The sequence below is a fragment of the Leptodactylus fuscus genome, chromosome 6 (assembly GCF_031893055.1).
Source record: "Leptodactylus fuscus isolate aLepFus1 chromosome 6, aLepFus1.hap2, whole genome shotgun sequence".
NCBI classification, from domain to species: Eukaryota; Metazoa; Chordata; class Amphibia; order Anura; family Leptodactylidae; genus Leptodactylus; species Leptodactylus fuscus.
The window spans coordinates 113612782-113626821 of record NC_134270.1 but is presented as its reverse complement, the minus strand read 5'-3'; the positions used below and the strand labels follow the sequence as shown (position 1 = coordinate 113626821).

Sequence of the window (14040 nt, the reverse complement as noted above, 5' to 3'; positions counted from 1 at the left end):
CCCCTAATGGCCCAGGCCCTGTGGCAGCTGCTTCTGCTGCCTCTACGGTAGTTACGCCACTGAGAAAACCATATCTGTCATCTCTATTTGACCTGTTTCTGAGTTACAAATGCTCCTTCATCCTGAGCCTGAGCTGTCTTCTCTTGACAATTTGTGTGTTTGTCTTGTGTTTATTTTCTCTGATGATTAAGTTTAAATGTCATCATATTCTTACCTACTATGTCCTTACATGAGGTTTTATTCCATAGTTTGGCTGGTGGGGGGCAGTAAATAAAAAAAAAAAAAAATAAATCAAACATGATAGCAATATGTGTGGTAAACTGTCATATTTAAAGACAGCAACCAGCTGAATTTACTTCCTTAAATGGTCACTATCTTTTCAGACAACTTAGTCTCATTTCAGAGAGCATGTGATTCTTGACAAAAATTGCAGTGCACTTTTATTAAAGATGTAGCTGCTTTCTGCCTCAAAAACCTCTCTAAAGTTCCTGTCACTAGGTGTTTCCCTTCTAGCTAATATCCAGTTCACTCCCTGTTGTTAGCCAAGGTCTATACATAGATACATTAGATAAGCAAGACAGAATTACAGTAAGTGGAAGGGGCAGTTCTGTTCTGTCTTCATACAATGAATGAAGAGGGGAGGAGTTGATTTTCTTTACAGCCTGCACACACACATCCTAGCTGAATTACGTATACATTAACCAGTAGCATAAGTAATGAATAGAGGAGTGGTGCATACTGCTGCTAATTGTACATGCCCACAGCCTCAGAGACAAATGCAAAATATGCTACAGCCATGATGTGCTTATTAATAGGACATGTAGGAATTAGCAGTGATGCTGTTGCTGCTAGCAGAGGGCTGTTGTTAATTTTTATGATAGCTGTAAAGAGTTCAACTTGATCTTGTCACAGTTTCTATGGCTGATTCAGAACCCACAAAACCTCTAATTAGACCCATTCATTTGAGCCTAAGCAGAAAGTGAAAGCTGTGGCATAAAGCTCTAGTTTTCCACTGCAGGAAGCCGGGGGAACAGAAAGTGGTGATAAATTTTTATCTCTTTCACTTTCTACTATGTCAACATGAATACAGGTAGAACTGTATCCTTATCAATCTCATATGAAAGATGAGAATCTCCAGTGCTCGCTTTGGCATCACATATACTAAAATTGGAACGATACAGAGAAGATTAGCATGGCCCCTGCGCAAGGATGACATGCAAATTTGTGAAGTGTTCCATATTTTTTTAAAAAAAAGATAATAATCTCCTATTCCATATAACAACAAAAGTAAATTTCTATGTTATATAATGCCCAAGATATAGCTGTTTGAAGTGACCCTTCCCACCCTCATTTTTGCTTCATTTCGCATAGCCTGTTCACCATACACAATGAGAAGCAAGAGGAAGAGTAAAAAAAATGCAGAATATCAAAGAAAAGGGCCAAAACCTGTTAATAAAGTTTATTACAATATTTATTAATGATACAAATACTGCCAGAAAATCAAAAGTTGTCCGAAAGTTTAGTTATACTTTATGTCCAACTTACCCTTTACCCGCACTAACTCTGGTATTACATCTTTAGGGATCAAACGCCCCCTTAATTTTGCACATTTATTTGCTAAAAATTATCTTCCACTCCTTCTTATATTCCAGACTGTCACAATAGCATACTGAAAATGACTCTCCTGCCTTCTGCTTTACCTGTTGTCTGTATTCCATCCTTCTTTGGGATGCGTATTCAGAGTTGCTTAAGTGTCTTTATATGGTCCCTGGGCTATTTTAGAAGATTCTTACATGCCGCAAGGATACAAGTGGAATGGGTCTCCCTGATTTCCACCTCTATTAGACTGTTAGACTCCTTGACTTTTTCCACAACAGTGCTTTGAAAGCATGGATTGCCCTTACCCAGAATATTTTCCCCAGAACTGCACACTACTTTAGACGTGGCTCTCCCTCTTGTGTGACTCTGCCACTTTCTCCTTAATGACACTTTAGACACTCTGGACTCTCGGGGGTGATGGACTGGGTACTCCCTTGGTAAATCCAAATAGCCCCATCTCTTTACCAAGATCCTCCATATTCCTCTTTTTGGGAGGTATTAGGAGAAAACTCCTTTGTTTCACTCATGCCCTTGTAGGGATGTTAAATCTCTTTACTCTTTGCTTTCATAGGAAGCTCTCATCCCACATAATCATTTTGAATACTCACAGCTTTGAAATTTTTATTGCGGGATCAAAAATCAGATAAACTAAAATGTCAATTCCAAGATTGCCGTCCACCACCCCGCCCCCACTGTGAAGGAATCGCTTGAGTAGATTGCAGCAACTCAAAGTATGGAGAAGCTCATTGAACACACTCTGGAGATTGCATTTCAATCCTTCTCCTCATACTTACCCCTCTAACTGTCTTCAAAATACTCCCCCCTCCCCATTTTTTTACATATATCTCATTCATTAGTCATGCCCCCCCTGGTCTTCCCCCCATACATTGTTTTCCCCCCATACATTGTTTTCCTTTTCTCTCCTTTCTTTTCCCTCTTCTTCCCCGATGAACTTTTTCAGCCGCCTCTTCCTTCACTTTCTACCTTGTTATAAATTTGAGTTTCCAATCTTTGTAGCTGAACTGGGATCGGGCTCTGTATATAAGATATGATGCTACTTGATCTTGAACTTCACGCTCCTGTTCACTTATAATGGGTGAGGGGCACTGCAGCCCTGTTGCGCCAACTGTACGAGCTCCTCCATTATTTTGTGGTAAATGCATGGGTATCCCTGGGCTGCTGAGGCCTCATTTCTTTTTCTTGTATTGCTTGGTTTTCTTGTTACCTTTTTTGTTTTACGATTGATTTAATATTTTATGTTTATATATTTTTAAGCTCAGTAAAAATATTGAATTTGAAAAATGCTGAACAAAAAAGCAGCTTAATTTTTTTATCCATTTTTTTATTCGGAACATTTTTTGAAGGTTTTTTTTTTGAGGCGTCCCATTGATTTCAGTGGCATTTGGAGCATTTTTTCTGCCATAAGATAGGACAAGATGCTTCTTTTTCAGTTGGCTGAAAATAGCAGCACCGAAGAAAGAAGCTAGCTGACTCCCATTAAAATAATTGGGAGAATTTTCAAGCAGTTTTGAAGCTGCCTTTAGAGCTGTTTTCAAGGCAGAACAGTCTCGAAAACAGCTTCAAAAGAAGCAGTGTAAACTTATCCTTAGATGTAGAATATAGCAGAAGCACAAAATAGTGGGAGAATAATGCTGAAAAGCGGAATACAGTTATATACAGTACTTTTATTATATTTAGAGATGAGCGAACAGTGTTCTATCGAACACATGTTCGATCGGATATCAGGGTGTTCGCCATGTTCGAATCGAATCGAACACCGCGTGGTAAAGTGCGCCAAAATTCGATTCCCCTCCCACCTTCCCTGGCGCCTTTTTTGCACCAATAACAGCGCAGGGGAGGTGGGACAGGAACTACGACACCGGGGGCATTGAAAAAAATTGGAAAAAGTCATTGGCTGCCGAAATCAGGTGACCTCCATTTTAGACGAATAGTGGATTTCAAATCCGGGTCATATGAGAATGTGAACTTTGTGACTATGAAACAGGGATAGCTGTACAGGCAGGGATAGCTAGGGATAACCTTTATTTAGGGGGGAATGTTATTAAAAATAACTTTTTGGGGTTCTATCGGGTGTGCAATTGTGATTTTTGTGAGATAAACTTTTTCCCATAGGGATGCATTGGCCAGCGCTGATTGGCCAGAGTACGGAACTCGACCAATCAGCGCTGGCTCTGCTGGAGGAGGCGGAGTCTAAGATCGCTCCACACCAGTCTCCATTCAGGTCCGACCTTAGACTCCGCCTCCTCCAGCAGAGCCAGCGCTGATTGGCCGAATTCCGTACTCTGGCCAATCAGCACTGGCTAATGCATTGTATTGGCGTGATGAAGCAGTGCTGAATGTGTGTGCTTAGCACGCACATTCAGCTCTACTTCATCGGGCTAATAGAATGCATTGGCCAATCAGCGCTGGCCAATGCATTCTATTAGCTTGATGAAGCAGAGTGTGCACAAGGGTTCAAGCGCACCCTCGGCTCTGATGTAGCAGAGCCGAGGCTGCACAAGGGTTCAAGCGCACCCTCGGCTCTGATGTAGCAGAGCCGAGGGTGCACTTGAACCCTTGTGCACCCTCGGCTCTGCTACATCAGAGCCGAGGGTGCGCTTGAACCCTTGTGCAGCCTTGGCTCTGCTACATCAGAGCCGAGGGTGCGCTTGAACCCTTGTGCACCCTCGGCTCTGCTACATCAGAGCCGAGGGTGCGCTTGAACCCTTGTGCACACTCTGCTTCATCAAGCTAATAGAATGCATTGGCCAGCGCTGATTGGCCAATGCATTCTATTAGCCCGATGAAGTAGAGCTGAATGTGTGTGCTAAGAACACACATTCAGCACTGCTTCATCACGCCAATACAATGCATTAGCCAGTGCTGATTGGCCAGAGTACGGAATTTGGCCAATCAGCGCTGGCTCTGCTGGAGGAGGCGGAGTCTAAGGTCGGACCTGAATGGAGACTGGTGTGGAGCGATCTTAGACTCCGCCTCCTCCAGCAGAGCCAGCGCTGATTGGTCGAGTTCCGTACTCTGGCCAATCAGCGCTGGCCAATGCATTCTATTAGCCCGATGAAGTAGAGCTGAATGTGTGTGCTTAGCACACACATTCAGCTCTACTTCATCGGGCTAATAGAATGCATTGGCCAATCAGCGCTGGCCAATGCATTCTATTAGCGTGAACTGAGTTTGCACAGGGGTTCTAGTGCACCCTCGGCTCTGCTACATCAGATTGCTACATCTGATGTAGCAGTGCCGAGTGTGCATCAGATGTGTAGTTGAGCAAAACTGACTCAGCACTGCTAAGTCTCTGCATTCGCATAGGAATGCATTGGCCAGCCTTCGGCCAATCAGCGCTGGCTCTGCCGGAGGAGGCGGAGTCTAAGGTCGGACCTGAATGGAGACTGGTGTGGAGCGATCTTAGACTCCGCCTCCTCCAGCAGAGCCAGCGCTGATTGGTCGAGTTCCGTACTCTGGCCAATCAGCACTGGCCAATGCATTTCTATGGGGAAAAGTTAGCTTGCGAAAATCGCAAACTGACAGGGATTTCCATGAAATAAAGTGACTTTTATGCCCCCAGACATGCTTCTCCTGCTGTCCCAGTGTCATTCCAGGGTGTTGGTATCATTTCCTGGGGTGTCATAGTGGACTTGGTGACCCTCCAGACACGAATTTGGGTTTCCCCCTTAACGAGTTTATGTTCCCCATAGACTATAATGGGGTTCGAAACCCATTCGAACACTCGAACAGTGAGCGGCTGTTCGAATCGAATTTCGAACCTCGAACATTTTAGTGTTCGCTCATCTCTAATTATATTCGTTCTTTAGATAGCATCCTATGGTTATGAATACAACTATTGTTATTTTTCATTTTACAGGGACTTATGTTTGTAATGGAGCTAAGAAGGAGTCCCAAACAAAAGTCTCACAAAAAAGTGGGTTTTACCATAAGAAAGTTTGGCAACTACTACACTATATGAACTTTCTATGATAATGATGTCATCTATTAGGCTTGACCTCCTACAGTACAAACAGTAAAATGTAGCCGGGCTAACCGCATGGGCTCTGCTATATCTCACTATAGAAATGCATTGACCAGCGTTGATTGGCCAGTGTACGGGCATTCGGCCAATCAACGCTGGCCAATGCATTGCTATGGGAAAAAGTCAGCTCGCGCATATCGCAAGCTGACAGGGATCCCGACCAGATAGAGCCCCAAAGAGCTAGGTGAGTGACATTCCCCCTAAATAAGGTTATCTCTAGCTAACCCTGCCTGTAGATCTGTCCCTGTCTCACATTCATATAGTTCACAGTCCCAAATTAGTCAAATGTTAAATCCACCATTCGTCTAAATTGGAGGTTATCTGTTTCCGGCTGCAAATTCCTTTTTCCGATTTTTTTTTCACTGCCTACATTGTCGTATTTCCTGTCCCACCTCCCCTGTGCTGTTATTGGTGCAAAAAACGTGCCAGGGAAGGTGGGAGGGGAATCAAAGAAAGGGAAAAAGAACAAGGACAATCAGAAAAGACCACCTGTGAGTCCCTGTATTTGTAGATAAACTACCCACTGTTTTTACATGATTCTTGTATTCTTCAAAAATCTGAGGCCTAACTAACAAGTGAGTGTTACCATCCCCTTGTCAATAGGACATCTCTTTATGCAGTCTGTGATACTGCCAGCAGTGTATGGAAAATGTCACTTGTATAGGCGTACAGCCCTTTGGCAAGGAGAATGATAGCACAAAATGGTAATATTCCTACAATATACCAATAATGACTGAAAACACATTCCGTTATATTCAGCTGCATATACTTGTTTTTCCTAATTAAAGCAAATAAAGCATACTTTTCATGTACAAAGGAATTTCTGCCTTTGAATTTCCGATGCCCATACGCACAGGCCCAGTATAATGTATGTGGAACTTATTTCTTGTATACAGAGTGAATTTAATATAAGGCTGCCGAGATGGTGCAGAACTCGGTATCAGCACATATCTCTTTAATGCCTCTAATTTGCTTTTTAAGTCAGATAAATAGCTGCGATACATTCTAATTATCTGGCACTTTTTAGTTATTTTTTTTTATCACACTAGGCGACGGTTGCAGACTATTAACATCCCTTTTATATTTCTTCATTCCAACAGAGAGATCACTGGCATAAAAAGGAAAATACGGCCAGTTTGTTTGCATTAATACGTAATTATAGATTTATGTTTTCACTTTATGTTTCTAAAATACCATTAATTATATTCTGCCTAAAATCCACAATTCACTAGAACATACAACTTCCTAAGTGACACATCAATATAAACTAGCACTGACGTCTGGAAATAACAGCTTGTTTGATATGTTTAGAAACATTAGGAATTCATGACATTAGTGCTATGTCCATTCTATGCTATCACCAATCAGTAATGTCCATTACCCCTCGTTCACATCTGCATTCGGCATTCTGTTCAGGGAGTCTGCATGGGGACCCCTTGAACGGAATACCAAATGCAATTGCAACCACTGTGCAGTAAAAGCACACGGACCCCATAGACTATATTGGGGTCCATGTACTTTCCGCGTGCTGCCCGCACGAATCATGCGGACAGGAAAGTAGACTGTGAACTACTTTCCTCTCCGCATGTTCTGTGCGGAGATCTGGCGGCAACACATGGACCCCATTATAGTCTATGGGGATCCGTGTGCTTTTACTGCACCACGCCTGCAATTGTATTTGGTATTCCGTTCAGGGGGGCCCCATGCAGACTACCAATTCAGATGTAAACGAGGGGTTAGACCATAGTGCTATGAAGGAATCAAAGATGAAAATGTCACCATTATTTAAACTTCTCTCCAGCATTATGTTGGTTTCTAGAAAAGCTGGTCGATAAGTGATATTGTTGCTATCACAGCTGCCATGTTATGTCACCCAGCATGAACTAAAGTAATGAAAGCGCAGCTCATTATGAGTGACTTAGATTTTCCATGTGTCACAGTCTAAGCTCCCATAACTTGCAGGTGACTGCATAACATGTGGACCTGTAGGCTAGGAAACAAGCTCGATATGGGAAATCCAGCAGTGCTTAGAAAATCATCCAGTGTTTATTAACAGAGATGAGCGAACAGTGTTCTATCGAACACATGTTCGATCGGATATCAGGGTGTTCGCCATGTTCGAATCGAATCGAACACCGCGTGGTAAAGTGCGCCAAAATTCGATTCCCCTCCCACCTTCCCTGGCGCCTTTTTTGCACCAATAACAGCGCAGGGGAGGTGGGACAGGAACTACGACACCGGGGGCATTGAAAAAAATTGGAAAAAGTCATTGGCTGCCGAAATCAGGTGACCTCCATTTTAGACGAATAGTGGATTTCAAATCCGGGTCATATGAGAATGTGAACTTTGTGACTATGAAACAGGGATAGCTGTACAGGCAGGGATAGCTAGGGATAACCTTTATTTAGGGGGGAATGTTATTAAAAATAACTTTTTGGGGTTCTATCGGGTGTGTAATTGTGATTTTTGTGAGATAATCTTTTTCCCATAGGGATGCATTGGCCAGCGCTGATTGGCCAGAGTACGGAACTCGACCAATCAGCGCTGGCTCTGCTGGAGGAGGCGGAGTCTAAGATCGCTCCACACCAGTCTCCATTCAGGTCCGACCTTAGACTCCGCCTCCTCCAGCAGAGCCAGCGCTGATTGGCCGAATTCCGTACTCTGGCCAATCAGCACTGGCTAATGCATTGTATTGGCGTGATGAAGCAGTGCTGAATGTGTGTGCTTAGCACGCACATTCAGCTCTACTTCATCGGGCTAATAGAATGCATTGGCCAATCAGCGCTGGCCAATGCATTCTATTAGCTTGATGAAGCAGAGTGTGCACAAGGGTTCAAGCGCACCCTCGGCTCTGATGTAGCAGAGCCGAGGCTGCACAAGGGTTCAAGCGCACCCTCGGCTCTGATGTAGCAGAGCCGAGGGTGCACTTGAACCCTTGTGCACCCTCGGCTCTGCTACATCAGAGCCGAGGGTGCGCTTGAACCCTTGTGCAGCCTTGGCTCTGCTACATCAGAGCCGAGGGTGCGCTTGAACCCTTGTGCACCCTCGGCTCTGCTACATCAGAGCCGAGGGTGCGCTTGAACCCTTGTGCACACTCTGCTTCATCAAGCTAATAGAATGCATTGGCCAGCGCTGATTGGCCAATGCATTCTATTAGCCCGATGAAGTAGAGCTGAATGTGTGTGCTAAGAACACACATTCAGCACTGCTTCATCACGCCAATACAATGCATTAGCCAGTGCTGATTGGCCAGAGTACGGAATTTGGCCAATCAGCGCTGGCTCTGCTGGAGGAGGCGGAGTCTAAGGTCGGACCTGAATGGAGACTGGTGTGGAGCGATCTTAGACTCCGCCTCCTCCAGCAGAGCCAGCGCTGATTGGTCGAGTTCCGTACTCTGGCCAATCAGCGCTGGCCAATGCATTCTATTAGCCCGATGAAGTAGAGCTGAATGTGTGTGCTTAGCACACACATTCAGCTCTACTTCATCGGGCTAATAGAATGCATTGGCCAATCAGCGCTGGCCAATGCATTCTATTAGCGTGAACTGATTTTGCACAGGGGTTCTAGTGCACCCTCGGCTCTGCTACATCAGATTGCTACATCTGATGTAGCAGTGCCGAGTGTGCATCAGATGTGTAGTTGAGCAAAACTGACTCAGCACTGCTAAGTCTCTGCATTCGCATAGGAATGCATTGGCCAGCCTTCGGCCAATCAGCGCTGGCTCTGCCGGAGGAGGCGGAGTCTAAGGTCGGACCTGAATGGAGACTGGTGTGGAGCGATCTTAGACTCCGCCTCCTCCAGCAGAGCCAGCGCTGATTGGTCGAGTTCCGTACTCTGGCCAATCAGCACTGGCCAATGCATTTCTATGGGGAAAAGTTAGCTTGCGAAAATCGCAAACTGACAGGGATTTCCATGAAATAAAGTGACTTTTATGCCCCCAGACATGCTTCTCCTGCTGTCCCAGTGTCATTCCAGGGTGTTGGTATCATTTCCTGGGGTGTCATAGTGGACTTGGTGACCCTCCAGACACGAATTTGGGTTTCCCCCTTAACGAGTTTATGTTCCCCATAGACTATAATGGGGTTCGAAACCCATTCGAACACTCGAACAGTGAGCGGCTGTTCGAATCGAATTTCGAACCTCGAACATTTTAGTGTTCGCTCATCTCTATTTATTAAGCCATATTTAAAAGAATAGTCAGCAGCATACAACCTATGTGTTTCGAGCTCTCTTAGGCAAGAGCGACACTATGACTTTTGCAGTGCTACCAATTGATATCAACTATTGACTGACAGTTGCAATCCACAAGTTTGCATATAATTTCAGACATGTCATCAAGTCACCAGATAAGCACTCACTTTCACCGGGCTTATTATTGCTTATTACTAGAGATGAGCGAACACTGTTCGGATCAGCCGATCCAAACAGCACGCTCCCATAGAAATGAATGGAAGCACCTGTGGCGCTGACTTTGCCGGCAGCCGGCCGGCGTCACAGGTCACTTTCAAATGGATGCGACCAGCTTTATACCACCAAGAAAAATGGTTCCAGTGTCACATGGAAGGTAAGATTGCAACTTTAGCTATAAGAAAAATGGAGATGCTGGCTATTCAGGCAATTTTATAGGTAGTACGGCAGAATCTCAGCTTTTATGTGATACCAGAACCATTTCATTTTTAGAGATACAGCAGTCTGAAGTGATCATTCCCAATTTCGGCAAATGCTCTACATTTTAGCAATAAAAATGTGTACGAGTTTGCCCTGGTAACAGCTCAGTTAGAGGGAGAATTTTAGAGCCTGTTTTCTATTAAAAGATAGTTAAATAGGTTAATTAGGTATATTACAAAAATGTTCACCAAATATCCACGGCGTGTTTTCCAGCGTTATCAGTCTTGGTTGCTGAACATAGATCACTAGAAAATTGTGTTCTCAGCCTCGTTCAAGATCATGGTATGGCGACATGTTGAGGGCACCATATTGCTCCCAGGCCTCTATACTCCTACCTGACTGCCATGTCTAATGGGGTGATAAATGTCTCAAATAGGAAGGTTGATTGAAATAATATAGTTTCATTGTGTGCTCCTGGATGTTCCTCGTTTGCAATCCCTTACTGTCATGTTCGACGTGTTTAGAATTCAATTTTGTAAAATCCGATCTTCAGAAACATTTGCTGTAAACTCTTTATCCATTCCAGGGGTTACAAATTGATTTCATACCATTATGAGTACATTACGTATGAGTATGTACTTGTGTGTAGGTGCTTGCTTAGGTGAGTAGAGGCACTGCCAAGAAACTACTGGTGGGAATTATATGTAGGCTTTATGTAACAGACAGTGGTCAGGGTACAAACTTCTCAGGACTCAGCAACTTCTGGCAGGCTTGATTATTGACAAAGGCTATGATGCTTATGATGCTTATAATGATTCTTGTTCTTCTTAACCTCTTATTCATTTCATTGGAGAATAGTCTTGTTTGCATGACCAGAGCTGTATTTATATTGGTGGGATATCAATCCAGCATCTGCTAGAAATTTTAATTTTAGCGGCATATAGAAAATATGGAAATACATGAATTTGGTCTTCTCCATTGAAGCCAATGCAAGTTGTAGAGACTGTTCATGGTTAGAGACTGCCTCTTCAACAGGAATTATGGACCTCCATGTCCAGACCCCCATTGTTTAGTGTTATACAGACTTCACTATACCCAATTTATTTTGATCTGCAATATCTCATCATTGTCATTATCACATACATAACTATTAGAGATGAGCGAACAGTGTTCTATCGAACTCATGTTCGATCGGATATTAGGCTGTTCGGCATGTTCGAATCGAATCGAACACCGCGTGGTAAAGTGCGCCATTACTCGATTCCCCTCCCACCTTCCCTGGCGCCTTTTTTGCTCCAATAACAGCGCTGGGTAGGTGGGACAGGAACTACGACACCGGTGACGTTGAAAAAAGTAGGCAAAACCCATTGGCTGCCGAAAACATGTGACCTCTAATTTAAAAGAACAGCGACGCCCAGCTTCGCGTCATTCTGAGCTTGCAATTCACCGAGGACGGAGGTTTCCGTCCAGCTAGCTAGGGCTTAGATTCTGGGTAGGCAGGGACAGGCTAGGATAGGAAGGAGAAGACAACCAACAGCTCTTGTAAGAGCTAAATTCCAGGGAGAAGCTTGTCAGTGTAACGTGGCACTGACGGGCTCAATCGCCGCAACCCAGCTTTCCCAGGATCCTGAATGGAATACACTGTCAGTGTATTCCCGTATACCCGATATATACCCCGATACCCGTTCCAACGGTGTGCCCCCCCACCTTCACCCCAGAAATACCCTGCAAGTCCCCTAGCAATAGAATTGGGGCTATATACACCCACAATTTTTACTACTGGTATACAGTGCCATTGTCTGACTGGGAATTCAAAGAATATATTGGGAATACAAATACCCTCATTTCTTGCTACTGCCATATAGTGCCAGTTTCTGACTGGTAATTCAAAGAATATATTGGGGTTACGTGCACCCACAATTTTTACTACTGGTATACAGTGCCATTGTCTGACTGGGAATTCAAAGAATATATTGGGAATACAAATACCCTCATTTCTTGCTACTGCCATATAGTGCCAGTGTCTGACTGGGAATTCAAAGAATATATTGGGGTTACGTGCACCCACAATTTTTACTACTGGTATACAGTGCCATTGTCTGACTGGGAATTCAAAGAGTATATTGGGAATACAAATACCCTCATTTCTTGCTACTGCCATATAGTGCCAGTTTCTGACTGGGAATTCAAAGAATATATTGGGGTTACGTGCACCCACAATTTTTACTACTGGTATACAGTGCCATTGTCTGACTGGGAATTCAAAGAATATATTGGGGTTATAAATACCCTCATTTCTTGCTACTGCCATATAGTGCCAGTTTCTGACTGGTAATTCAAAGAATATATTGGGGTTACGTGCACCCACAATTTTTACTACTGGTATACAGTGCCATTGTCTGACTGGGAATTCAAAGAGTATATTGGGAATACAAATACCCTCATTTCTTGCTACTGCCATATAGTGCCAGTGTCTGACTGGGAATTCAAAGAATATATTGGGGTTACGTGCACCCACAATTTTTACTACTGGTATACAGTGCCATTGTCTGACTGGGAATTCAAAGAGTATATTGGGAATACAAATACCCTCATTTCTTGCTACTGCCATATAGTGCCAGTTTCTGACTGGGAATTCAAAGAATATATTGGGGTTACGTGCACCCACAATTTTTACTACTGGTATACAGTGCCATTGTCTGACTGGGAATTCAAAGAGTATATTGGGAATACAAATACCCTCATTTCTTGCTACTGCCATATAGTGCCAGTTTCTGACTGGGAATTCAAAGAATATATTGGGGTTACGTGCACCCACAATTTTTACTACTGGTATACAGTGCCATTGTCTGACTGGGAATTCAAAGAATATATTGGGGTTATAAATACCCTCATTTCTTGCTACTGCCATATAGTGCCAGTTTCTGACTGGGAATTCAAAGAATATATTGGGGTTACGTGCACCCACAATTTTTACTACTGGTATACAGTGCCATTGTCTGACTGGGAATTCAAAGAATATATTGGGGTTATAAATACCCTCATTTCTTGCTACTGCCATATAGTGCCAGTTTCTGACTGGGAATTCAAAGAATATATTGGGGTTACGTGCACCCACAATTTTTACTACTGGTATACAGTGCCATTGTCTGACTGGGAATTCAAAGAATATATTGGGGTTATAAATACCCTCATTTCTTGCTACTGCCATATAGTGCCAGTTTCTGACTGGTAATTCAAAGAATATATTGGGGTTACGTGCACCCACAATTTTTACTACTGGTATACAGTGCCATTGTCTGACTGGGAATTCAAAGAATATATTGGGAATACAAATACCCTCATTTCTTGCTACTGCCATATAGTGCCAGTTTCTGACTGGTAATTCAAAGAATATATTGGGGTTACGTGCACCCACAATTTTTACTACTGGTATACAGTGCCATTGTCTGACTGGGAATTCAAAGAATATATTGGGAATACAAATACCCTCATTTCTTGCTACTGCCATATAGTGCCAGTGTCTGACTGGGAATTCAAAGAATATATTGGGGTTACGTGCACCCACAATTTTTACTACTGGTATACAGTGCCATTGTCTGACTGGGAATTCAAAGAGTATATTGGGAATACAAATACCCTCATTTCTTGCTACTGCCATATAGTGCCAGTTTCTGACTGGGAATTCAAAGAATATATTGGGGTTACGTGCACCCACAATTTTTACTACTGGTATACAGTGCCATTGTCTGACTGGGAATTCAAAGAATATATTGGGGTTATAAATA

At 43.4% G+C, this 14040-nt stretch overlaps 1 non-coding gene across 1 annotated transcript; it reads left to right on the top strand.

Annotated features, from left to right (window-relative positions):
* Nucleotides 1–1137: 1137 nt before the first annotated feature.
* LOC142211001 (U6 spliceosomal RNA) lies at nucleotides 1138–1244 on the top strand. The gene has a single exon (XR_012717103.1). It is a non-coding gene; the product is annotated as a U6 spliceosomal RNA (small nuclear RNA).
* Nucleotides 1245–14040: the final 12796 nt, after the last annotated feature.